The following is a 23,888-nucleotide window of genomic DNA, read 5'->3' as shown; positions in this document are numbered from 1 at the left end:
TATCTAACACTAGGCATTAAACTAACTATGCTCCTTTTGGTGTTGGCACTAACATTAACTCTGCGACCAAAAACTGATCCAGCGGTAATTACCTGTTAATTTCCCTATTCAAAACCTCATCACCTATGGTTTACCGCTGTAAAGGGTGAAAATGATGGACCTTTTGATGACCGTATGTCACCAAACAGGAGACTTTACATAAATATGAAAATTAAATGCAAACAATATTAGAGGCAATAATAAGAGTGGTGAGTTATTTTAAAGGGTTTTATTTTAAGTCAAAAGTTAAGGTTCTCTGACTCTTTATTCATTAGTCAAATATCAATCAGGATACAGAATTGAAAAAATAGGAAAAATAGCATTAATACAGAACACATTACAGTCTGCATATAAACATCACATATAGGAAGGGAAATGTGGCGCAAATTGTCAGTCAAAACTCTTAAAGAGTTTCTAAGAAAAAGAGTAAGTCTTACAAGGTTAATAAATAATGGCAAAATCTCCCATAAAGAGAAATAAATGCAGTTTAGCACCTAAAATCTAAATCTGCTCTGATCCTTTCAACTCTTTCTCTCTGACTCTGCTTCGCTGTGCTAGTCTGTGTCTCTGTCTCAAGCTGCACAATAGCCCCCTCAGAATGCAGCTCCTCCCAGTCTCTGTGTCCAGCTCATAAATTGGGCCTGGGCCTCAGAAAAAATGAAAAAAAAGAGGCACTCCTCCCACTTGTAAGCCATATTTCAAGTAAAAGTTCACAACCTCAGTCCTCATAGCTGGTCCAATCAGAACTTCAAGACACATCATCTCCCCATGGGGTGACTGGATACGTCATTAATCAGGCGTGTTCTTGTTCAAATTTCAGTCTTGTGATTTATGGAAAAAAAAGTGTGCTCTTCTCTCCACGTTTAAACAGGCTACAAAAATATGCAACATAGTGAAGGTCGAATGGAAACCGGAGGCAGGATTTATTAACAAAGCCCTTTCATTGAAAGTAGGGAAGTGGAGCACATTCCATTCTGAGTGTTCAAGGGCAAAAAAACTACAGAAAGCTGAGTCCACTAAAGCAAACTAAAATCACGTGGTTTTCTACACTGTGAAACACAATTCAGCACATTTCTACTCTTGCAAAAATACATGATGCCATTTTGAAAGTACAAATACATTTTCTAAATTAATGTGCATTCTATAGTGAGATTCCATATTGATTAATCACATATAAACATGGCTGTTCAACTAATTAAGAATGTTTTCACATGAAAGCACCTCCAAACTGAAGCATTCTGATCAGGCCTATGGTTTCATCTTGCTTGCGCCACAATCTGCGTGATATTTTAGAACTCATGTCTGCAGCTTTTTGTCATATAATAATGCATACATTTTATAGGTGAAATCTAAGCTCCATCAGCAGCAATTATCTTTTTCTGAAACGGAGGTCGTTGACGTGCAAAATCGTCCTGCTTGCCTTTACCATCCGCCGGGCGGGGCTGCTTATGACCTTGTGGGGCACCACGACCTCTGCCACGTTCAACTCCACCGGACTGTGAGACCGATGTTTCCTGTGAAGAACGAGGAGAACATTGATCAGGAACCTGAAATCTATCAGGAGACCTAATTCTTGTGCGATCGCGCAAGCCGTAAGTGCATTCAGTAGTCGCTTGTACGAGACGAGATCCCTGTTTCTGCTCCTGCTTCCCCTGTTTCTTAGTTTTCCAATTTTGTTTAGGAAAAGCTGGACGGTCGTCTTTAGTAGACTTAACCGTCTGAGTTTGCGGTTGCGCTGTTGTTTTAGCAAAAGGCTTAACACCCAAACTATTGCGCCCAATGGTCTTATAAGCTTCCGCAATAATTTTCGGTAACTGTTGGGGCTTATCGACGTCGTCAACGAGGCGCAGCGCATTCGACACCTAAAAGTAAACCCCGTCTCCCTTGACGTTAGCAAGGATGAGATCAGCAACTATGTCGAACACACCGACAAGCCTCATACCCAACTCGACTGCCACCTCCGGACTGTGCTCATCCTGAACACGCTTAATCACGGAGGGCAATACAGTCATAGACGGTATGCCGAAGCACTTTGCGCAGACTGCTGCAAATACTTTACCCCAGTTCTCACAATCTGTGACCTCTGGAACTAAGTCTTTCTGCAAACTAATTGTAAGGATCCTGTGTTCTTCCACAGGAGTAGAATATGGAAATACTGCTTCCAGCTGGTCAAATTTCTCAGCAAGCCAAAAACACATATCGTCCTTATTCTGGGGGCGCTTGCCCATTACCGAACTAATAGTGATCCCGGCCGGTCCAACTGGTTGCGTCGCAACCCCAGGTGCCCCACCTGGACATTGCGAGCGACGTATTGCACTATAGCCCTATGCACCGCAATCAATGCGGTATGGAGTTGACGCAAGTCATCCAGCGGGGCTAGCAAATATCGTGGATGTGGTGGGACCCTGGCCAAGACTGGTCAAGTGGCCCCAGTAATGGACAAGGGACCTAACCGAACCGGAGTTACGGTGTGGGGGAGGGCGCCATTGAACCAAATACGATGCTGCCAAGCGGAAATTGGAATTTCCTGCGTCCTATACAGCGTATAATTAGCTGGAACTGCCGTAGGAGTGTATGCGTGAAACGTCCTATCATCCGCATTCACCTCCGGAAAAGTAACCCAAGAGTAAAACAGCTCATAGGGGAACAATGCATCGGCACTCACTACAAAGATAATAGACATTCCATCGTCTGGTACCCCGAACTGCGCGACTATGCGCTGCAATAGCAACTTCAGCCATAAGGACGCAGAGAAGAAAAACAATCTATATTAATCCGTAGCACAAAAAGGGTCAGTAATTCTAAAAGAAACCTTTTTAATTGTCAAGCTTGAATAAACCTATAAGTCAACTATATTGGTAGGTTTAAACCGTCACTCCCGTCAACCGGCAACAAGAGTGAGGGTGTTGTGGACAAATATAAGCACTACTAAGGCATCTCAATCTTAAGACTAAAACGTTAGATGCGCCATGTTGCGGGGATTCTGGTCATGCACAGAACAATGCGCAGGAAACCAGGACCTCAGTGAATTGTGGTGTACCAAAAAACTCACCTCAGTACCTAGAACCCCTATCCGACTAGCATCAGTGTCTCATTCATTCTCCGTATCATATCGAAGCTACCAATGATTAGACAACCCAGAACAAGAGACTTAGAATACTCTCAGGAATGGTGGGAATCAAAAAATACCGTTTCGTTATTGTTCTCCTATCAGTTCACAACGTGAGTAATCAGAGACACGGAAAAGTTTAAAATGTTTATTTTTAACTACGTGCTCTAAGGTGCAGTACTTTGACTAACATAAGCAAACAAATGATTAGAAATAAAACCATCAGCATTGTTACAATACCATAAAAACCAAAGGGAGAAATCATATTACAATGATAGTGTAAACAGGTCCTATAATACCTTGTGAATCACCCTCCCCTGGCTAGTAAGCTAGTTTTATAATAATAGATGGTCTCTAGGTTTGAATGGGGAACCCCATACCTCAAAGATCAGCTTAGGTGAATCACATCACAGGATCAGCACTGCTCTCTGTATCTGGAAAGGTTTTCTCCAAGAGTGTCAGCCTCATGCATGCAATGCAATATTAAAGGCACCCGAGTTTCAGATATTTGCAGCTGTGTGTTCCTTGTGTCTAGAGCGTGGGCCGAGCAACCTGAATTCAACAGCATACATTGTTATTTGACCTTGACGGCTTCTGCACACAGTGTTCAGACTAAGGTCGCAGAGCACGTCTAGGGATGTGAAAAACAGACCTTTCTCATGTGAAGAAAAATCAAGCACGCAGTTTTACTTATAATAACAGCTACCTGTAGTGTCATGTGCAAAAGTGACAAGATGGCGTTAACATCTAAAACGCTTATGCTAACATAGCAATGTATGCAGGCAAAACCCTGTCTTCACTACAGTAGTAGCCAAGTAACCCCTGATTGCTCTGTGGGCCCCCCAGAACAGTCTCTGACTTTCTCCTCTATCCAAATACTGAGTCATATGTGCATTCGGAGGAGGACCTTCAAATGAACCTTTTCATTTTTTCTCAGGGTGAGTTCTAATCTCTTCACCTCTGCCATTCTCGTCCCAACGGCGGTTCTTTGAGTATCGCAGTAACTTCTTTCCTGTTCAATGCTTACCGCAGGGCTATACTGTGTCTAATTCAATCCTTTCATTTCACTTGCTTCTCTTCTGCTGATGAAATGCAAATCCATCTCAGACTGTGGAAACCATCAAACATTACACATTTGCACCAGGCCTCCTGGCAACTGAAATTCAGATAAATGGGAACCATCTTGGGTCATCTTCTCTAAAACCAAAATCCTCCCCTGTAGGTACTGGTCCTCATACCAGCCCGCTGACCAATGACCATCGTACTTGTGAGACCAGCCCCCCTTGCTGGCCAGCAGTGTGAGTGACCTTGGAGTGATCGTATACGACAATTGCTCCTCAGCCTTCAGGTAGACCTGGTAGTCAGATCATCACTCTACATAATGACCATTGTACTTGTGCTTTGCAGACCTGACTAAGCCCTTGAATTCTACCTTGGAGCACCTGATGTCTTCATATGCAGCTCCCAACAGATGCAGAACTCTCCTGCAACACTGCGATTGCATCTTTGACTCTTGAAACCTTTGACCTTGCCAGGTAGGTCGCTCCCCCTCCGCACAGCACCGCCTGTGTGTCCCTGCCCCAGCTGCCGCTGCTGCTGAGGAAGTTCGAGGCCCTCCACCACCCGCAGGCTACCACCTGCACCTCATCCCTGGTGGCCAGTGGTAGGCCGTAGGTTTGTTCATCTTCCGCTCTACTGTTTTATTGTATTGCCTGTATTTCATTGTTGTGTCTGTGACTGCTGTTGTTCTGTCTTCCCCCGCTGCCTGTACGTGGTCCGTGCCCGTTTTCTTCCCTCTGTTCCCCTCGCTGTCCCCGTGTCTCTCAGCCCGGTTTTTCCTTCTGTACCCCCCGCTGCCCCCGTGTCTCTGCCCGGTTTTTCCTTCTGTACCCCCCGCTGCCCCCCTGTCTCTGCCCGGTTTTTCCTTCTGTACCCCTCGCTGCCCCCGTGTCTCTGCCCGGTTTTTCCTTCTGTACCCCTCACTGTCCCCGTGCCTCTCCGACCGTTTTTGCCTTCTGTCTCAGCTGCCCCTGTATTTCTGTGCCCTCTTGCCTTCTGTGACACTCGTTTTTCCTGTATTTCTCTGCCCTTTTTGCCTTCTGTGGCACTCGTTCTTCCTGTATTTCTCTGCCCTTTTGCCTTCTGTGACACTCGTTTTTCCTGTATTTCGCTGTTCTTTTTGCCTTCTGTGACACTCGTTTTTCCTGTATTTCGCTGCCCTTTTTGCTTTCTGTGCCACTCGTTTTTCCTTTATTTCTCTTCCCTTTTCCTGTATTTCTGTGTCCACTTGCCTTCTGTGCCACTTGTTTTTCCTGTATTTCTCTGCCCTTTTTGCCTTCTGTGACACTCGTTTTTCCTGTATTTATGTGCCCTCTTGCCCTCTGTGACACTCGTTTTCCCTAGTTTTTTGTGACCTTTTGCCTTCTGTTCCCTTCATCGTCCCTCAACACCCCCGCCGCTGCGTCCCCTGCGGCCCTGCCTCCCTAACTGCCCACTGCCCATTCGCTGCCCCCGCCTCCCAGCTGGTCCTCCCTCCCACCTCCTCATATATGCCGGCAGCTGCGCGGCCGCTCCGCTGGCACGCCGAAGGTGTGCCTGAGGCAAGCCCATCTGCGCCCGTCCGTGCCTGGACTGCGTCCAGTGCCAGAACCCCTGGCCCCCGCACCCGCCACGACGACCACTGCCACTACGACGCCAGCACTCTGCACGTTCTCAACTCCGGACGGACCCACACCTGCTTCAAGGCTGCCCCGAAACGCACACACGGTCCCTTCACCTGCCGGAACTGCAGCTACCCCAGCCTCAGAGCCAACAAACCACCCGCCAAGAAATACCCCAACCACCTCCGATGCATACTACTGAACACCCGCTCCGCATGCAAATACGCCGTCGAGCTCTGAGACCTGCTAAACACAACATCCCCGGACGTCGCCTTCCTGACAGAGACCTGGCTGAACGACTCCTCCGCACCCGACATCGCCATAGCCATCCCAGACGGCTACAAGATCACTCGCAGAGACCGCACCAACGGAGTCGGAGGAGGAATCACCATCATCCACAAGAACAGCATCAGGGTCTCGACTAGCACCGACGACGTACTCAGCACTGCCGAACAAATGCACTTCCAGATCCACACAGACCCTAGCTCCACCCTCAGAGGCACCCTCGTCTACTGACCACCCGGACCCCGTCCCCAGTTCAGCGACTCCATCGCCGACTTCATCAGCACGCACGCCCTGTCCTCCACCGACTTCATCCTCCTCGGAGACCTGAACTTTCACCTTGAGAACAACAACGACAACAACTCCACAACCCTGATCGATAACCTCGCCAACCTCGGACTGAAGCAACTCATCACAACGCCCACCCACTCTGCTGGCCACACGCTCGACCCCGTCTTCTCCTCAAGCACTCACGTCTCCGTCAGTCACACCACCAAACTCCTCTGGACCGACCACCGCTGCATCCACTTCGCCTTCCAGAAACCCACCACACACCACCGCACCCAACAGATCCCCCGCCGCTGCTGCAGCAAAATCACCGAAGACCAACTACATGCAAACCTAGCTCTCAGCCCACCCTCCAACGCCGACGACGCTGCCCACAGCCTCAGACGCTGGATCGAGGACTGCGCCAACACCCTCGCCCTGCTGAAGAAACTCCCCCACAGAGACACCAGCAAGAGGGCCAGCTGGTTCACCCCAGAAATCCTTGCCTCCAAGCAAGCCTGCCGGAGACTAGAGAAGGAATGGCACAGTGAACAAACTCCGGACAGCCACGCAGCACACAAGGACGCCATCCGCAACCAAAACCACCTCATCAGGGCGGCCAAGAGGACCTCCTTCAAAGACCGCCTCGACAACAATGCACACAATAGCAAGGAGCTCTTCAACATCGTGAAGGAACTCTCCAGCACCAACAACATCCCGTCGTCGCAAGCCCTGTGCGACTCCCTCGCCACCTTCTTCCACTGCAAGATAGCAGACATCCACGACAGCTTCAACACCCAGACAGCCCCAACAGACACAAACACAACAGACCCTCCGCACACCATCGACCACGACCCCCTGCTAGCCTGGGCCAGCGTGAGCGTCGATGACACCATCAAGACCATGAGCACAATCCACTCTGGCTCTCCATCAGACCCATTCCCGCACCACGTCTTCAACAAAGCAAGCAGCTCCATCGCACTGCACCCGCGCAACGTCATCAACCTCTCCCTCAAGACCGTGACCTTCCCAGAGAGCTGGAAACACGCCGAGATAAACTCCCTACTCAAAAAACCTAAGGCAGACCCAAGAGACCTCAAGAACTTCCGGCCCCTTTCTCTTCTCCCCTTCCCTGCCAAGGTCATTGAGAAAATCGTCAACAGACAGCTAACCCGATACCTCGAGGAAAACAGAATCCTGGACCCTTCTCAGTCAGGGTTCCACAGCAACCACAGCACCGAGACTGCCCTCATCGCCGCCACTGACGACATCAGGACCCTGCTGGACAACGGTGAGACCGCATGTTAGAATCCGGATTCTCTGGTTGGCACAGGTAGGTACTTGTGACAAGCAGGGAACCTTTCCTCTAGTCAGGGTAAGGGGTTACAGTCCTAAAATAACCCCTGCTCACCCTCTAGGTAGCTTGGCGCGAGCAGACAAGTCTTATCTCAGAGCGTTATAGGTTAAGCATTTGTGAACACATACAGTAACCAAGTGACAACACTACAAATGGACACCACACAGGTTTTATATTACAAATAAGGATTCTTTATATAGAGTTACCACAAGCCCATTAAACGACAAAAATACACAATACTGTTACTTTTAGATGGTAGAAGTTTGCTTAGTTCTCTTAAGTTCTTAAATGCGACACTTGAAGTCAATGTACCTTTTAGATGCGACACGCAGGGCAACGAAAGTGTTGCAACGATGTTGATGCGATGAAGTTTTTGGTGCAAAGAAATAAAGACGTGAAGATCTTCCAGATGCGTTACGCTTCTCCGATGTTGCGAGAAGGCTCGACTCGATGCGTCAGCTACAGCGGCGTCACCCTTTACGCGATGCGACGACAGCGGCCTTAGCAGCGGCACTCTTCTCCGACGTTTGCGAGACGCTTCCGCTCGATGCGATGTTGCAGCGGCGACTCCCCTTTACGCGATGCGACGACAGCAGCTCCGACGGCGGCACGCTTCTCCGTGGATGCGAGGCGCTTTTCTTGATGCAGTGCAATGCGACAGCTACGATGGCTGCGATGGCGACACGCTTCTTCTTCGATGCGAGACTCTTCTCTGGATGCGGTGCGATGAGTCAGCTACGATGACTGCGATGGCGACACGCTTCTTCGGCGTTGCGAGACACTTCCTGGATGATGCGAGACGCTTCCGCTCGATGCGATGCTGCAGCGGCGACACACTTTACGAGATGCGACGACAACAGCTCCGACGGCGGCACGCTTCTCCTCCTTGAGTCGCGCTTCCAGCTCCTTGAGACACGCAGTCCCTCAGAAGGCCCAACAACAGCAGCAGGCACTTCCAAAGAACTTTGGGGAGCTGGGGGGTGAAGTCTGTTGTTCCTGAGACTTCAGCAGGAGGCAAGCTCTATTCCAAGCCCTTGGAGATCTTTTTAAGCACAAGTTGAAATAAAGTCTTTGTAGTCTTTCTCCTCTCCTTCAGCAGCAAGGCAACCACTGCAGGCCAATCCCCCAAGTCAGGGACAGTACTCCTCCTTACAGCTTTCCCGGTTCCTTCTCCTCAGGCAGAGGTTCTTCTTGTCAAGCAGGATCTAATTTCTTGGGAGCAGGGTCCCAATACTTATACCCCTAATTCCTTTGTTCCTCTGGGGTAGAGGGGCCTTTGCCCAGTCCAAACCAGTTCCTGAGCACTTTGTTGACATGACTCTGACTTTCTATTCAGGGTACAGGGCAGAGACATCAGCTGCTCCACAGGAGGTGGAGCCAGCATTGTGGTGGCAGAGCACAGCCCTATTCAGAGTCCAGGTGCACTCCTCCCACCCATCTGGATGTCAATCTCTCTATTCACCACCAGGCACCCTAGCCCTGCCCCTCTGGGTTTCCCCAGCCCTGTCACTCACACAAACCAGACAGGCAGATACACATCATAGCAGAGGCGGGCTGAAATGGTTAGGCAAGCAAATACCAACTTTCTAAAAGTGGTATTTGCAAACACAGAATATTAAAATAAACTTTACTAAAAGATGTATTTTATTATTCTGAGTTCAGGCATACTAAACTCGATTTTCTACCATGTTCCCTGGGTCTGTTAGGATCATAGGATGTAACAATTCTAACAGCCCATTCTGGCCTATGGGAACAGGTAGCCTTACAATAGTGAAAAACGAAAATGGCTGTAATTCACTATTAGGACATGCCACACACATCAGGGCTTGCCCTACCTTATGCTTACAATGCACCCTGCCCTTGGGCCTACCATAGGGTTGACTAATATGAAGTTAAGGGAAGGTTTAGGGACTGGGAAGTGGGTGCACTTGCCCAGTCAGCATGACAGTACCAGACTGCACGCAGGTTCTGCAATGGCAGACCTTAGATACATTTTACCAGGCAGCTTCTGTGGGTGGCACAACCAGTGCTACAAGCCCACCAGCAGCATTTGTATTTACAAGCCCTGGGCACTCCTGGTGCACTTTACTGGGGTCTGACAGTAAACCAAATAAGCCAATCATGGAATCCAACCAACATATACATTTTAAATAGGGAGCACTTGCACTGTGGCACTGGTTGGCAGTGGCACAGTGCTCTGAGCAGCTAACACCAGCAAACCACATGAGGCACAGCGACAAAAAGTGGAAGGGAGACTCACGCCAAGGTGCCAGATCTAACACGTGTCCCCTCCAGCTGAAAAGTGGGGAGAACTACCCTACCCCAGGGAGTTCCTCATCACTAAGGCGGAAAAATCTGGACAGACTGTCAGCATTGGCGTGATCTGTACCAGGGCGATGTTCCACCGTGAAATCCATACCCTGTAGGGAAATGGACCACCTCAACAGCTTTGGATTCTCACCCCTCATATGCATCAACCATCTGAGGGGCCTGTGGTCTGTCTGAACCCGGAAGTGAGACCCAAACAGGTAGGGTCTTAGGTTCTTCAGCGCCCAGACCACAGCAAATGCCTCACGCTCAATAGCACTCCATCTCTGTTCCCGTGGAAGTAACCTCCTGCTAAGGAAGGCTACAGGTTGATCTAGGCCCTCTTCATTAATTTGTGAAAGAACAGCCCCCACACCATGCTCTGAAGCGTCTGTCTGAACGATAAACACTTTGGAGAAGTTGGGAGCCAAGAGCACGGGCGCCGTGCACATAGCAGCTTTCAGGGCCTCAAAAGCTTTCTGACAGGTGTCAGTCCAAATCACTTTCCTGGGCTGCTTCCTAGAAGTCAGCACTGTCAGGGGGGCAACAATGTTGCCATACCCCTTGACAAACCTCCTGTAGTACCTGGTGAGACCTAGGAAGGCTCTCACCTCTGTCTGGGTTTTGGGGGACTCCCAATTCAGGATGGTTTCTATCTTGGGTTGAAGGGGTGCCACCTGGCCGCTCCCAACCTGGTGCCCCAAGTACACCACGGAACCCTGCCCGATCTGGCACTTACTCGCCTTGATCGTGAGGCCTGCCCTCCGCAGCGCCATCAACAATTCCCAGAGGTGGCGCAGGTGTTCCTGCCAAGTGGAGCTGAACACTGCGATGTCATCCAGGTAGGCGGCACTGAACGAGTCCAGTCCAACCAACACCTGGTTGACCAACCTCTGGAAGGTGGCAGTGGCATTCTTCATCCCAAAGGGCATAACCTGGAACAGGTAGTGCCCATCTGGGGTGGAAAATGCTGACCTCTCTTTGGCCCCCTCGGTCAAGGCGATCTGCCAGTACCCAGACGTTAAATCAAACGTGCTGAGGTAGTTGGCAGCCCCTAGCCGATCTATGAGCTCATCAGCTCTGGGGATGGGGTGTGCGTCAGTCCTGGTGACTGAATTGAGTCCTCTGTAGTCCACACAGAACCGGAGTTCGGGTGTGGCTCCCGGCGCTGCAGCCTTTGGGACCAAGACCACTGGGCTGGCCCAAGGACTGCTGGAGGACTCAATTACCCCAGGTGCAAACATCTTGGAGACCTCCTCCTTGATGCAGGCCCTCACCCTGTCAGTCACCCTGTAGGCCTTGTGCCTCACAGGTGTACTATCCCCAGTGTCCACATCATGGACGCACCAATCAGTGACACCGGGAACCAGGGAAAACAGATCAGAAAATTGTCCCAGTAGCTGGCGACAATCATTCTGTTGCTCAGGGCGGAAGAGAGGATGACACCATCCACTGACCCATCTTGCTCCTGGGCTGACAGGAGGTCAGGAAGAGGCACGGTCTCCTCTTCCATCCCAGCATCTGTTGCCAAGAGTATGCCAACTTGAGACCTCTCCAAGTGGGGCTTGAGGCGGTTGACAGGAAGGACCCTTAAGGGGTTCCTTGGAGACCGCAAGTCCACCAAATAGGTAACTGGACTCTTGCGCTCCACCACCTCAAAGGGACCGGTCCACTGATCCTGGAGCGCACAAGGCTCCACGGGGGCCAAGACCCACACCTTTTGTCCAGGCTGAAGCTCTACCAGAGTGGCATTCTGGTCATACCACCGCTTCATCTCCTCCTGGCTGGCTTCCAGATTTGCCTCAGCAAGTTGCCTGAATCGCCTAGTCTGATTTCTGAAGGCCAGCATGTAGCTATATACACTCTGGGGAGGTTTCCTGGGAGATTGCTCCCAGCCTTCCTTGACCAGACGTAGAGGTCCTCTCACTGGGTGGCCATACAGGAGCTCAAAGGGGCGGAACCCTAGAGACTTCTGTGGCACCTCACGGTACGCAAAGAGAAGGCATGGCAAGAGGACGTCCCACTTACGCCTCATGGGTTCTTCCAGACCCATTATCATGCCCTTGAGGGTACGGTTGAATCTCTCAACCAACCCGTTTCCTTGGGGGTGGTAAGGTGTCGTGAACTTGTAGGTTACACCACACTCTTGCCAAAGGGATTTGATATACTTGGATATGAAATTGTTACCGCGGTCAGACACCACCTCTAGAGGGAATCCCACTCGGGAGAAAATTCCCATCAGTGCACGTCCCACCACGGGGGCCGTCACTGTCCTCAGAGGGATGGCTTCCGGGTACCGGGTGGCATGGTCCACCAGGACCAGGATAAGCCTGTTGCCCATGGCTGTCCTGGGGTCCAGTGGCCCCACAATGTCAATCCCCACTCGCTGGAATGGGGTACCGACCACAGGGAATGGCTGGAGTGGAGCCTTCTGCTTCCTTCCACTCTTTCCACTTGGCTGGCAAGTCTGACAAGTCCTGCAGTGAGTGTCTGAACTCCTGCGCATTTGAGGCCAATAAAAGTAGGTGACAAGCCTTTCAAAGGTCTTGTCCTGCCCCAAATGTCCTGCCAATGGCACATCGTGAGCCAGCCCCAGTAGGAAGGCTCTGAAGTCCTGGGATACCACCAGTGCACGGGCTGACCCACGCTCAGCAACCTTAGGCTTTGCATATAGGAGGTCGTTCTCCCAGTAAATGAAATGTGACCCAGACTGATCACCTGCGGCCTGGTCTGCAGCCTGCTGCCGCATACCCACGAGAGAAGGGCATTCTTTCTGTGCCTTACAAAAGTTTTCCCTGGAGGGGCCTCCTTCCTGGTGCCAATGGGTCAGCTCAGGTAGGTCCCCCAGTTCAGCTATCTGTTCCCCGGTAGGCTCCAGGGCATCCCCCTCAAGGTCTGCTTCCTCCTTGGCCGTGGGAACTTCAGGGGCCGGTTTCCCGCGCCCCCTGCCTCTTCTCTCTAAGGCCGGTCCCTGGGCCTCCCTCTCAGGCTCCAGGACCTCTTGAGCACCTCTACTTGCTGCCATGGACCGTGTGGTGACACACGCCCAATCTGGCATACCCAACATCTCCAGGTGAGCACTCCGCTCCACCTTAGCCCAAGGTGAGCTCTCCAAGTCGTTCCCTAACAGGCAGTCTACAGGCATGCCGGGCCTCACAGCTACCTGAAGAGTACCAGAGACCCCCCCCACTCAAAGGGAACCTGAGCCACCTTGCAGTGACTCTCTGTGTTGTCAGCGGCAACAACTGGATAGAATGCTCCTGGGACAACCTGCTCTTGAGACACCAGGTGACACTTGACAGCTGTCACACTGGCTCCTGTGTCTCTGAGAGCTTCCACCCTACGGCCATTGATGGTCACCCACTGCCTGTATTTCTTAGTGTTATGAGGCAGCTGGGTTTGGGGGACCATCTCACAGTCTCCTAATGAGACGAGGGACATCTCTGCGGGACCCCACCCACCTTGGACAGCCATCTCCTCCCCCAAGGCTACACTAGCGACCTGCCGGGGCGGAGCACCAGTGGGTGCTGGTTTACCATACAAAGGACACTTTAAATCAGAGGCAAAATGCCCCATGTTACCACACTTGTAACATTTTATGGGCCCCTTTTGAACAGGTGGACCTGTCGGGGCCCCGGTCGGTTTCTGGGATGGGGGAGGCTGAGAACCTTTCCCTTGGTTCCCTTGGGGATTACTTTGGGGCCTTCTTGGGAACTCCCTCTGTTTGCCCTTGTCCCCCCCACTCTTCTGCTGGGGACCCTGCCCACCTTTAGCGGAGTCTCCCACTGAACCCTTGTGGACCCTGGTACTGACCCAGCGGTCCGCCTCCTCAGCAAACTTCCTAGGGTTAGTCAGCCTACTATCAATCAGGTGCTGGCGTAGCTCAGGAAAACAATTACTGGACAAGTGCTCCCATGCCATTAAATCAAGAAGCCCTTGAAAATCATTAACCTTACTACCCTTCACCCAACCATCCAGTGCTCTGCAAAAAAAAGTCACATACTCCACATACGTACTGTTTGGAATCTTGGTGCACCCCCTGAACCTTTGCCTATACAACTCAGGGGTCAACCCATACTAAGCCATCAAAGCTGCCTTCATATGGGGATAAGAATTATAATCATCTGAAGGCAAGTCTAGCAGTGTGTCCCGACCCTCACTAAGGAACCGTCCCCACAACCCCGCTCCCCAATCCTTCTCAGGGACCCGGTGGGAAGACATGGCTACTTCATATGTCATCATTTTTAAAAAGTTCTTTTACCACATCTTTGGGTATGTACACCCTTGATTCTACGTGTACTGACGGTGTGCTGCCACCAGAGGGAGCAATTTCCAAACTCTGGGCCTTCAGCTCCAACTCCCTCAAAAACCTTTTCATGTTCATACTGTAGCTTTTTTTTCTTCGAGGGCTAACTTTCTACTTTGCATTTCAAATTCTAACTGCCCACTTAACTTGAGCTTGGTCAGCTCCAATTCATGCATCCTACACTCTTTTCTATCTGCCAGCTCCTCTGGAGATAGACTTTTACTAGAAACACTGCTACCGGCAGGGGAAGGGGTTCTCCTTCCTCTTGGACTCACTGGCCCATCCAGCTGCTCCTCTGCATTATCATTATCAGTGGCATTCCTTGCTTCTACCCAGCCCCTCAGCGCCTTGTAGAACTCTGTCTTGTTTTTACATCCAGTTGTAGAAACATTAAATTTCTTGCAGAATAATTTCAGCTGCTTGGCAGTGTAGCTATCCAATTTCTCTTCTTCCCATTCAAATTCAGTATTCAGACTATGGATGCTGCTTTCTCCACCATGGTTAAGCTTGGCAGTACTCAAAAATAGAAAGTCCCAAAAAGAATCTACCAACAAGTATTGGTTGCGTTAAGGTGTGCACTCACTAAGTAGTGTTCACCAATCACTGTACATGAGTCACAAATGCAAGTCCAGAATCCTCACCGCTGACCACCAATGTTAGAATCCGGATTCTCTGGTTGGCATAGGTAGGTACTTGAGACAAGCAGGGAACCTTTCCTCTAGTCAGGGTAAGGGGTTACACTCCTAAAATAACCCCTGCTCACCCTCTAGGTAGCTTGGCGCGAGCAGATAAGGCTTATCTCAGAGCGTTATAGGTTAAGCATTTGTGAACACATACAGTAACCAAGTGACAACACTACAAATGGACACCACACAGGTTTTATATTAAAAATAAGGATTCTTTATATAGAGTTACCACAAGACCATTAAACAACAAAAATACACAATACTGTTACTTTTAGATGGTAGAAGTTTGCTTAGTTCTCTTAAGTTCTTAAATGTGACACTTTAAGTCAATGTACCTTTTAGATGCGACACGCAGGACAACGAAAGTGTTGCAACGATGTTGATGCGATGAAGTTTTTGGTGCAAAGAAATAAAGACGTGAAGATCTTCCAGATGCGTTACGCTTCTCCGATGTTGCGAGAAGGCTCGACTCGATGCGTCAGCTACAGCGGCGTCACCCTTTACGCGATCTGACAGCGGCCTTGGCAGCGGCACTCTTCTCCGACGTTTGCGAGACGCTTCCGCTCGATGCGATGTTGCAGCGGCGACACCCCTTTACGCGATGCGCCGACAGCAGCTCCGACGGCGGCACGCTTCTCCGTGGATGCGAGGCGCTTTTCTTGATGCGGTGCGATGCGTCAGCTACGATGGCTGCGATGGCGACACGCTTCTTCGGCGTTGCGAGACACTTCCTGGATGATGCAAGACGCTTCCGCTCAATGCGAAGCTGCAGCGGCGACACACTTTACGAGATGAGACGACAACAGCTCCGACGGCGGCACGCTTCTCCTCCTTGAGTTGCGCTTCCAGCTCCTTGCGACACGCAGTCCCTCAGAAGGCCCAACAACAGCAGCAGGCACTTCCAAAGAACTTTGGGGAGCTGGGGGGTGAAGTCTGTTGTTCCTGAGACTTCAGCAGGAGGCAAGCTCTATTCCAAGCCCTTGGAGATCTTTTTAAGCACAAGTTGAAATAAAGTCTTTGTAGTCTTTCTCCTCTCCTTCAGCAGCAAGGCAACCACTGCAGGCCAATCCCCCAGGTCAGGGACAGTAATCCTCCTTACAGCTTTCCCGGTTCCTTCTCCTCAGGCAGAGGTTCTTCTTGTCAAGCAGGATCTAATTTCTTGGGAGCAGGGTCCCAATACTTATACCCCTAATTCCTTTGTTCCTCTGGGGTAGAGGGGACTTTGCCCAGTCCAAACCAGTTCCTGAGCACTTTGTTGACATGACTCTGACTTTCTATTCAGGGTGCAGGGCAGAGACATCAGCCGCTCCACAGGAAGTGGAGCCAGCATTGTGGTGGCAGAGCACAGCCCTATTCAGAGTCCAAGTGCACTCCTCCCACCCATCTGGATGTCAATCTCTCTATTCACCACCAGGCTACCTAGCCCTGCCCCTCTGGGTTTCCCCAGCCCTGTCACTCACACAAACCAGACAGGCAGATACACATCATTGCAGAGGCGGGCTGAAATGGTTAGGCACGCAAATACCAACTTTCTAAAAGTGGTATTTGCAAACACAGAATATTAAAATAAACTTTACTAAAAGATGTATTTTATTATTCTGAGTTCAGGCATACTAAACTCGATGTTCTACCATGTTCCCTGGGTCTGTTAGGATCATAGGATGTAACAATTCTAACAGCCCATTCTGGCCTATGGGAACAGGTAGCCTTACAATAGTGAAAAACGAAAATGGCTGTAATTCACTATTAGGACATGCCACACACATCAGGGCTTGTCCTACTTTATGCTTACAATGCACCCTGCCCTTGGGCCTACCATAGGGGTGACTAATATGAAGTTAAGGGAAGGTTTAGGGACTGGGAAGTGGGTGCACTTGCCCAGTCAGCATGACAGTACCAAACTGCACGCAGGTTCTGCAATCGCAGACCTTAGATACATTTTACCAGGCTGCTTCTTAGGGTGGCACAACCAGTGCTGCAATCCCACCAGCAGCATTTGTATTTACAAGCCCTGGGTGCTCCTGGTGCACTTTACTGGGGTCTGACAGTAAACCAAATAAGCCAATCATGGAATCCAACCAACATATACATTTTAAATAGGGAGCACTTGCACTGTGGCACTGGTTGGCAGTGGCACAGTGCTCTGAGCAGCTAACACCAGCAAAACACATGAGGCACAGCGACACAAAGTGGAAGGGAGACTCACGCCAAGGTGCCAGGTCTAACACCGCAGCACTCATCCTCCTAGACCTCTCCGCTACCTTCGACACCATCTGCCACCGCACACTATGCGCACGCCTCCACGCCGTAGGGATCCGAGACAAGGCTCTGGAATGGACCACCTTCTTCTTCTCTGGCAGAACCCAGAGCATCTGCCTACCCCCATTCCGTTCCAAAGCCTCCGAGATCATCTGCAGCGTACCCCAGGGATCCTCCCTCAGCCCGACACTGTACAACATTTACATGGCCCCGCTCGCACACGTCGCCCGACAGCACGACCTCAACATAATCTCCTACGCAGACGACACTCAACTGATCCTCTCCATCACCAAGGACCCCATCACAGCCAAAGCCAACCTCCACGAAGGAATGAAGGCCGTCTTCGACTGGATGAAGAGCAGCCGCCTGAAGCTGAACTCTACAAGACGGAGGTCCTCATCCTCGGCTCCAACCCCTCAGCCTGGGACGACTCCTGGTGGCCGACGGCACTGGGGGCAGCCTCGACACCCACCGACCACGCACGCAACCTGGGAATCTTCCTCGACTCAACGCTCTCAATGACCAAGCAAGTCAACGCCGTCTCCTCCTCCTGCTTCAACACCCTCCGCATGCTCCGCAAGATCTACAGATGGATCCCGACAGATACAAGAAAGACAGTCACCCAAGCCCTCGTCAGCAGCAGACTCGACTACGGAAACGCCCTCTAAGCGGTAGCCCCGACCATGCTCATCAAACGACTACAACGCTTCCAAAACGCCTTGGTGCGACTGATCCTCGACGTACCACGACACGGCCACATCACCCCCCACTTGAGAAACCTGCACTGGCTCCCCGTCAACAATAGGATATCCTTCAAGCTCCTCATCCACGCACACAAAGCACTCCACAAGACCGGCCCAGCCTACCTCAACAGACGGCTTTCCTTCTACAACCCCAACCACCAGCTACGCTACACCGACCGATCACTCGCCACCGTCCCGCGCATCCGAAGAACAACCACCGGCGGGAGATCCTTCTCTCACCTCGCCGCTAAGACATGGAACACCCTCCCACTGAGCCTACGACAGGCCCAAGACCTGCTGACCTTCAGGAGGATACTCAAGACCTGGCTGTTCGATCAGTAGCACCCCCCCCCCACAGCGCCTTGAGACCCTCGCGGGTATGTAGTGCGCTTTACAAATGATTGATTGATTGAAACACATCACAGTGGCCTTAGACGCTGTACACTGACCTCTGCATTACTTGCCACTTTATCAGTGACACAGAAATTGTTTTGTGGCTGTTAACTGAGATAGAGAATTGGATCAAAGCCCTTGCTTCAAATTGTTCTGCAAAATCCCACTTGGGAGGCTCTTCATTCTCTGCAAATTCCTGGAAATTATGGAACTAAGTACCTATGGGTATTTATCAATTACCGGACTCCCTGGCATTATGAACAGCCAGTAAAACATGGCTTTTCCCATCACCTTGAGATTATAGCCATTATAGACCCATGTATTCCTGAGGAAATACGTACTGCACAGTGAGTATTTTACCACATGACTCAGCTTAAAAACAGCTTCCACCATAACCGTATAGTTGATGTAGATAAAAGTGCATCGATTTGAGCCATACTAAGATATGGGTTTGCTCATCCCATGCCATTTCCAGGATGGATGTTGCTGAGTGAGCTCCGTTGGCATGGCTTCCTTGCAGAAAGAGGCAACCCCTTCCTGCTGACTCTGCCTATATACATGTAGCTAGAATAGAGTACACATCATTTTATTTAGTTCTGGAGATCCCTTCAGCTTTATACACCTCTTAATAGCTCCAGAACCAGGACCAGATCCCATCTCTCTTCCACCTTTATTCTTTATCTTGGGCAGATAGACTCTCATTTTAAGACTCAGAGTTGCCTCTGATGACAGTTAGCCGGTGGCAAACGCAGCCAGCACTGGACTCCAAGGCCTCTACTGCCTTGTTCAGCTCTCATCGCCTTCTTACATATACTTCATCTTCAGATCCAAGATGGTCTAAGGCAGTGGTTCCCAAACTTTTGACTCCTGAAGACCCCCAGTAAGTCACTACTGGAAGCCAGGGACCCCTAGCAATTTGTACTATTTAAATTTCAAACATTAAAACAGAAGTACGTGATAAATACACAAACATGTGCATACCACACAAATACTCTACTAGCTAAAGATTTGATTATTTTACATTGAAAAAAATTGCAAAAATCTAAAGATTTTAATGGGAAGGTTGGTGCTGCACCTCGGCAACTAACTTTTCAATGATTGCTTTTATTTTGTGGTATGAGGCTCCTGCTTCTGCCAGGGCCGTACTGGAAACCCAAGGCTGCCCTGACAAATGTTGTCCCTCCACTGTGCGCACCAAGTGTAGCTAGTGAGTCTGACCACTACAAAGGGAGCTTTGATGGGCTCTCTCCCCCCAATAAAATTTGGAAAAAATGGTGCATTTCACATACGTTTGTCATTATATATTGAATTGTATTAGCTTTTAAAGCATAGTAAATGATGACCTTACTGTGTAGCAGGATACAACGATCTTTGTTGGGGCTCGTCAATGATTCCCTCACTATCACCCTCCAACAGTGTCTCTTATTTCTCCATAGCTCCTCTGTCACATGAATTGCATTTTTTTCATAGCATCTCTCATACCAGTGTCAGGCAGAGACAATGAATCATACATGTGCCAATCAGTGTATAGAAAATGTTACATAAGGCAAAGGGGAATTCAAGGTGTGGGATTCATGTAGTCTATACCTGTAGGCATTTTTTTAAGAGTGCTTGGTCTGGAGAAGCACAAACTCAGGATTCAGAACTTAACAGTGGTTAGCATTGACGTTAATAATAAGAATTGATTTCTACCCAAATAAACCTTTATTAGCAGCATAAGGTTAATGAAAGCCTGAGAGCAAACATAACTTACTACCTTTCACCATGCAGTTTGAATGCAGCTCTTTGATGGCGGTTCATAGCTCACTGATCTAGTTTACAATTGTAACTTATGAACTGCACAGTAACAACAGAAGTTCTTTGACAAAAGCCGTAACCCACTGAGCTATGCACATAAAATATTGTTTTTTTAAGTGCAGGGTTCATGTTCTTTGCAGCAGGCATATTAAACCTCTGCGCTTCCTTAGAGGAGTCAAAGCTGCCAATAGACAAAACTCCCATCTCTCTCTCCAGCAGGTACATTAATCACCGGAGTTTTCTTGAAGCTTTTATTGTAGCTTTGAAAACTGCTGATTATACAAGGAACTTTGCAGTGCTTTTAAAACTGCTGCCTGGGGACCCCCTGGGAATGTGTCACGGACCCCTAGGGGTCCAGGGACCCCAGTTTGGGAACCACTGGTCTAAGGCTTCTGCCTGGCCAGATCTGTGAACCCTACTCTGCTACCTCGCAGCCTATGCCTGGCTTATCTCCCTTCTTATTTTATGGTTTCCGGGCTCGAAATAGATGTCGCCCCCTCCTGTTCAACATTGTTACAACCTATTCCCTCCTGTTACATCTAAGACCTCTACAGAACCATGGCCATGTCCATTAATGCACCAAGAATCTTGAACAACATCCTCATATCCATCAGGACCACCTCAAGGCTGCTTCAATTTAGGAAAGAGCTGAAGACTCACCTCTCTAATGAACACTACATTACAATACATTAACCATCCACAACTCAGCTTCCTGTCCTATTGTTGACTTTAAGATTCCCTTTGACCATATAGAGTACTCCGCTGCCTTTTGGCTAGGTTCGCGCTATAGAAATATATACATACATACATACAACCAGGAACGCAGACAGAGCGGAAGTTCTTTAGAAGCTGTTGCAACCCCTCTACATAACAAGTGATGTGAGTGGGATGTGGGCTAAAAAAAACAATTCTCACATTCCTATTGCAGGCCACAGACCACTGACCAAGTGGGAGCTGAATCTTCCTAGAAAATGCCAGCGTCCAAGAAATTGCCACAACCTCAACTACGTAACAACAGCCGGATAGACTCTCTGGCATCCACACCTAATGCTCCCAATTGTGTCCCTTCGAAGGCCCTACTCAGCTGCAGTGTCTGCCGATCTACCATGCAGCACTCGACGATGCATCCTGTGGAACGGTCCTCGACTGTCCCAGAGCTCCCCACAACAGCTGGGGCCTGCGGTCTGATTCCTCTGGCAAACACCACGCGTTCCCGCTTATGGCTGAGCCCCCTGCAGCCGGAACCCAGTGTTTCCGCTCCCTCCCTCTTCAGGCCCCACTGTTGTGTCTGTCATCCATGCGGCACCTGTTGCGTTGTCCTTGGAAGAGTCTCGAACACGGCAGAGCCCTCAGACACTGGACACTGAGCTACCACACCAGTAGAACCAGCACACTCATGGAGCTGGAGCCACAATCGACATTATGTGTCTTGGGGCGGGTCCTTTATGGATAGAAAGCTGCCCTGGTAGGGCCATGGAGAGTTATGCACTGGAGTAGGGAGAGGGCGCTCTGCCTCCCGGACCCAGACCCATGCAGGCATTATAAGCACAGAGCCTGTATGCACCAGTCAGAGCCCTGTTCATTGTTAACACATAGGACAGCCTAAATACACACGACTCTTGTGGCCACACACAGTCCCTGTCCGTTAGCAAAAGCACGAGTGTCATCAGAGGCGTATGAGAACCCCGTGAGCACAGAGACGTCAAAGGTGGCTTAAAGCGCAACCCCTGAGGCACTAACATCACCACTGATTTACTGTGAGATCAGTGAGGTACAGGAAACTCCGGAGATTACACTTAAATGTGAACAAATGGGAATCAGAAATCAGCAGCGCATTACAGTATGAGACACATGCTAACTTAATATTCACCTGTGGACACCAGTATCACCACTGCCGTAGCAGGACCCTTTGAGACACACATTTCAACTCTCACTCGGTATCTGACCCGATGAGGCGCAGACAACACCACTGACTTACTGTGTGATCCTGTGAGGCACAGACAGCAACGCTGACTTACAGCAAGACACTGCTGGACACACTCATCACCTCTAGTTTACAGTGAGACCTTAAGTGGCAATGAACATCCTCACTGATTTACTTAAATGTGATCATTTGGGACACAACCACCACCCCCGAATTACAGTGTCACTCTGTGAAGAACAAAGACTAAGAAACATCACCTGCAACTTACAATGTGACTCTGTGAGGTCACAGACATCACCACTGCCTATGAGTCAGGGGAATACCAGCACTGACCTACGTTGTCCCCCTAAGTGGCACGGGTCCATCAGCGCTGGCTTTCAGGATGACCCTATGGGGCTTGAGGACATCAGCACTGACCTACAACATTATTATCCAGAGGACAAGCATCAAGACTGAGTTCCTTCTGATCTTATACTTCCAGGAAAAGACATGCCCATGGTCTTGCAGTCTGACCAGCCAGAGGGCTGTTACTACCACTTTCAAAGTGGGTCTCCAGTACGCGTGATCATCACTGCTGCTTTACAGTGTGATCTTAGGGGCTCAAGGATATTGCCACCAGTTTGAAAGTGATGTTGTGGGAACAAACATCTCCATTGACTTATTGAGAGGGAATAAAACTGCTGTGCAGACCTTAATAAAATACACCACTGTGCTAATCAGCTGGTCAATGCTCTAAAATACACGACGTAATCACACTTTCTATAGATAATATTAGATTTAAAAGGCTCACTAACCCAATGTGCAGGCAGTGGCGTAGCTAGAGCTTGTGGCGCCCAGGGCTATCCCTCAGATTGCCGCCCCTGGGGAGGGGGGGGGGGGGGGGGTTGCTGGGGAAAAAGGACGGCAAGCACTTGAAAGAGGACCGAGAGACATGTAGTATCGTCGCTAATAGTTACCTCGATCATGCAAGTTACATGCACATACATGACACGGTCCAAGGCTACACAGTTGAATACACTGGTGACTGGCAGTGACTGGCAGTACAAAAGAGAACACACAGACTGCATGATCTATCTGGGGACTCAGAAAAACCGCATGTGACATCCATCAGAGAGCTGCGTGAACAATTACCTGGTAATCCCCTAAGCATAATGCAAACATGCACATACATGACACTGTTCAGGGATCCATCATCTACAGCTGACATTAAATGACCATTCATCATGGTCCCCCCATTAAAGCAGTGCACTTTGTGATCTGCATGGTACATGTTCTTTGTAGCAGGCATATTAACCCTCTGTGCTACCTTTCCAGGAGTCAACCCTTCCACTAGACAAAACTCGGATCTCTCTCTAGGAAGAACATTAATCACCAAAGTTATCATGACATTTTTATTGTTTCTGAAAATTGCTGGAGGCCAGGAAGGTGGCAGCCAGTTTGTTTTTAGACCTTAATATACTTGCAAACACTACGCACCCACCGAAATAGGTACCCAGTGCGGTCACACCGTTCGCACCGCCTTAACCTGCTCAAGGTTCATGTGACCTCAGTGACAGAGTCACAGTGACTGGATCACTGTTGCTCTAGGGTGTGCTGCTTCGTAGGCCTGCCCGCAAGACTGAAGATGAACTTCAGTATGGATTGTGGTGGACAGGCCTTCAAGGTTAACTCACAATTGACACAACTAGGGTACACCTGCTTGTGCTAAGACATCAAGCCTTAGCGGCAGAAAACTGCAGCTAAAGCGGCGATAATGGGC

The 23,888-nt window shown here is 49.7% G+C and overlaps 1 long non-coding RNA gene across 1 annotated transcript in view; it reads right to left on the bottom strand.

Moving 5' to 3' along the window:
- Window positions 1-303: 303 nt before the first annotated feature.
- The window catches only part of LOC146871167 (uncharacterized), a 106,048-nt gene continuing 82,463 nt past the window's right edge, over window positions 304-23,888 (bottom strand). Inside the window, exon 3 of the long non-coding RNA XR_014959510.1 lies at window positions 304-1,553. This is a non-coding gene — a long non-coding RNA (uncharacterized LOC146871167). The remainder of the gene's footprint in view (window positions 1,554-23,888) is intronic.

Source organism: Triturus cristatus, chromosome 1_1 (assembly GCF_964204655.1).
Source record: "Triturus cristatus chromosome 1_1, aTriCri1.1, whole genome shotgun sequence".
Lineage (NCBI taxonomy): Eukaryota > Metazoa > Chordata > Amphibia > Caudata > Salamandridae > Triturus > Triturus cristatus.
Note: the sequence above shows the minus strand (reverse complement) of the source record. Positions and strands in the feature narration are given on the sequence as shown.